This window comes from Equus quagga, unplaced genomic scaffold (genome assembly GCF_021613505.1).
Source record: "Equus quagga isolate Etosha38 unplaced genomic scaffold, UCLA_HA_Equagga_1.0 HiC_scaffold_794_RagTag, whole genome shotgun sequence".
Classification (NCBI taxonomy): domain Eukaryota; kingdom Metazoa; phylum Chordata; class Mammalia; order Perissodactyla; family Equidae; genus Equus; species Equus quagga.
In genome coordinates this window covers 12,649-16,596 of record NW_025794661.1, presented here as the reverse complement: position 1 = coordinate 16,596, position 3,948 = coordinate 12,649, and the positions used below count along the sequence as shown (strand labels likewise).

Below are 3,948 nucleotides of genomic sequence, written 5' to 3'. Positions count from 1 at the left end.
CCCAACATGGTGAAGTTCAGTTTATCAGTTGTGTGGTGGGTACATGATATGTCTGTTGTGTGGTGGGTACATGCTGTGTCTGCCGTGTTGTGGGTACATGTTGTGTCTATCCTGTGGTGGGTCCCTGGGGCAGGAGCAAGTGTGGAAGAAGGAGACCAGTTAGGAAACAATTGCAGTTGGCTATGCCTGAGGTGATGATGTAGGTTTGGACTGTGGTGGTTACCATGGAATTGCAGAATGTAGTGGATTCCAGCCTTATTTGGAGATAGAACCTGATGATGGATTAGGTGCTGGGAGTGAGAGGAGGATAGAAGCAAGGATGACTTTGAGGTTTTGGCTTGAGCATCTGGGTGGATGGTGGGAGACTAGGAGAAAAGTGTTCCAATTGTGTCCTTTATCGGTAGGATAATGTATGTTCTGTGTGCTTGTGTGCATGTGCCTGTGTGTGTATTTCTGGTGTGTGTGTTTAGCACACGTTACTTTTGTGGTGAAAGCTCTCTCCTGTGATGGATAGGCTCACTGTCCCCACTTCTTCTGTTGTCATCCATGACTCTGTGCAGTGCCACACCTCATTGACTTTGGGGTTGGCCATGTGACTTGCTTGGATAGCGGAATGTCAGTGAAATAGAGGCTCTAAATAGGCTTGCGTGGTTTGACTTGGCTCCTCCGCTTCTGCCATCTGCCAGGACTTGGAGAAGCTCATGTCTTGTAGCTCCTGGTCCCAGAATAAAGAAACCTCTGAAGTTGACAAGAACCCAACCTCCAGCCTGGAATCCAATCTAGTCAGTCAAGCCCCGGTGAGCCCACCGCAGACCAGCTGCAGTCCAGTCACCCTGCAGACCCATGAAGGAGAAAAGTAAATGTTGACATAATTTCCTGAGATGTTCAGTGTCTGTTTTGAGGCACGATTGCCGTAGAAACCTGTCTAATACACATACCCAGTACAGAGTAAATGTTATTTCCATTATTGCTTTTTTTAAAAAAATAATAATGGTAACTTCTTGACACTGATTGGTTAGGGGCTATTTTGGCTGGGCCTGAGGTTCCCTATTTTGTGCATCAGAGCAGCTTAATCATCTTGGTAAGCATGAAGGTGGGGAAGGAACAGGAGGAGGAAAGGCTCTTGCTCTCCCTCCCCTAAAGGGAAAGTGTTGAAAACAGGATTAACCCCAGGGCAGGATTTGGATAAAGGATAATCCGGAGGTGAGGAGACTCCCTGCACCAGAAGACTCCCACCTGCTTCCTGTTGCCTGGAGTCTGTTTAAGGAAGGAGAGAGCCTTTATTCCACAATGAGAAAGAGAAGACTTCAGATGCAATGGAAAAGAAGTACAGCAAATGAGTTTTTAAGGTCAATAATGATGATAATTTCTCTCTCTCTCTTTCTTTCTCTTTTTGTTCAACCTTTTTTTCGGCACCTACCCCTGTCTTTCAGGCTCTAACTCCATCACTTCAAGTATTCAAATATGAAATATGTAAAGGCCTTGCCTTGCAGGAGGTTGTCTGATAAGGGATAGAGTTAAAAAGTGAGCAGGCCCTGGGCATCTGAAACTGAGTACCAAGTGGAGACTGGATATCCTGAAGTCGAACTTCTCCAATTCCACAAATTGGCCTGAGGTACAGTCTATTTTTGAAACAAAGAGAAACAGTGTTTAAAGGTATGTGCTTCATTCAGAGCCTGGAGCAGCCTTTACAAGTGCTCTGACTGTTAGTGAGAAATTACCATCCCTGGAGCTGAGAGTAACATTTCTGGAGAGCGCCTCTCGTTTGGCTAATGAAAGCCCCATACAAACAAACAAACAAAGTAGAAGATATTTTCTGCAACATTTATTTGCTCTTCCCAGTGTTACCAGAAAGTGGGATTTGCTCTGAATGTGTGGTCTTACTACCAGCTTACCCCACTTAAGCTGAGAAAACTGTCTACTACAATTCATATTTTTACCTCCCATAATATAGAGTTACCACTGGTAATCAGTTGTCCAGCCAGGGAATTCATTTCCCAGCCCCCCTTGCATATAGGTGAGTCCATGGTGTGTTTCTCAAGAGTGGAATATGAGTGGAAGAGAGGAGTGTTTCTCACAACTGAAACTTTAAGGAAGTGGCCACTTTCTCTTCCTTCTTTCTGGCTACATGCAGAGGACTCTGTGCTCTCAGGATGGGGAGTCAGATGAAAGGAGTCGCACTTGTGAAACCTGCCTGCCAGCCAGCAGCAACTGCATTGAGGATCACGTGAGCAAGAAGTCAGTTACTGTTGGGTTCAACCCCTGACAATTTGGGAGATGTTTGTTGCAGCAGCTGGCAATAGATTAAGCAGTATATATACCTTATATGCTTTAGAATATAAACAAATAGCAATAGTTCTTCAGGGAGGTAGTATCTCAAAAAGTTTCCTCCCTTTCCCCAGATTGGGAACCCCTCTCTAAATAGCTCTGATGAAAATGGCATCAGAGGAATTGTGTAACATTCACAGTGCAATCAAGATGCCAGGCCTAGACCACATGGCCTTATCAGCAGGTCTGGGGCTTTGGTGTGTACATTATGCAGTATCTGGGAAAAAACTGTGCCTTCTGAGGCCCTGAAGATTATACAATTTTAGGGCCCTTTTTAAGGAAAATATACAAAATTATGCATATAAATTAAATACAGGTCTTTGGAACAGGCTCTGGAACTTAAGTTTTATTTGCATCCCTCTAAATCCACCTCTCATACCTGCAGAAGAAGATGGGCAACAACGGAGATGGGCAGGAAAAAAAAGAAGAAAGAAGGCTGCTGACACATTTTTCCTTTCTCAGCTAAGGTGCTTAGCACCAATATTGTGAAACTAAAGAAGTTTGCAAAACTGTGTAAACCTCGAGAGTGCTGCTCCTCCAGCAGAGGAACGTGGAGCCATGCAAAGTGACTGGGTGAGGGCTTCTTGACAATCTCTCAAATGGGATCCTGGGCCAGAATTAAATTTGTCTAGAAAAATTAATAATATGACATCTCTTGTACTGGATTGTCATGGGCAAATCCAGCTCTACACATCAGGTTCTGCCTTCCACACTGCTTCCCACTGCATCTTAGGTCTCCTCAGAGCTCCTCTCCCTCTCTCTGACTGCTCCCTGAACAACCTTCACTATTTGCCTGAGGCCTCCCTTCTGTGGGTAACCCAACTCTCTCTCAAGCCCAGGCCTGGGTGTCTATCTGCCTGATGTGTCTGTCTGAATGTCCTCCTGACATCTCAAACACAACATTTACTGAGCTGCTTTCATTATCTCCCCTTGCTCTTCCTCCTGGCTCCCTTGAGCCAGCAGTGGTACTGTCATCCTCAGTCACCAAACCAAGACCTTGGAATCATGCCAGAAAACTCATTCCCTCTACCCTACCTCTAATAGGCATCATTTCTATAGTGGCTGGTCACATAATTTGAAAGGCTCAGTGCACATTGACAATGTGGTACCCTTGTTTAAAAAGCAGGAACAAGTGCGTTTAAAACTACAAAAATATAAAACTTTTCTCTATCTTCTACAGTCTTTCTCTCTCTCCTGACTTGTCATAGTGGCTTTTGTTTGCGGTTTGTTACTGTTCTAAGTAAGGGAACATTAGAATTTTTAATTATTACCATGAATTTTACCATTCATCTTTATAATGTGAAATGTTAGTTTCAAATGCAAATATAAGAGCATTGACACATGTGTGGAATCACTAAACTTGCATCATTTGCATTTCATAGCTAGTGCATGTATCCCATTCTTACCATAAGGGTGGATGCCCTGTACAAAACTAACTCAACTCTTTTTATTTCTCTTCTTGGTATGTATACACCCTACCAACACTATCTTTGGTTTATTGATGCTCAAGAAAGGAGCAGAAAGAAAAGCAACTACAGGTTTCTCTCTCTTTTCCTTACCATCTATGTCATTATTTTCAAAACACATTTTTGGCAAATACAGGGGAGTAACACACAAAAG

At 43.6% G+C, this 3,948-nt stretch overlaps 1 long non-coding RNA gene across 1 annotated transcript; it reads left to right on the top strand.

The window, feature by feature from the left end:
* The first annotated feature begins 1,481 nt into the window (after window positions 1-1,481).
* LOC124232572 (uncharacterized) lies at window positions 1,482-2,892 on the top strand. The gene is made up of 3 exons (XR_006886886.1): window positions 1,482-1,615; window positions 2,135-2,227; window positions 2,714-2,892. It is a non-coding gene; the product is annotated as an uncharacterized LOC124232572 (long non-coding RNA).
* The last annotated feature ends 1,056 nt before the right edge of the window (window positions 2,893-3,948 follow it).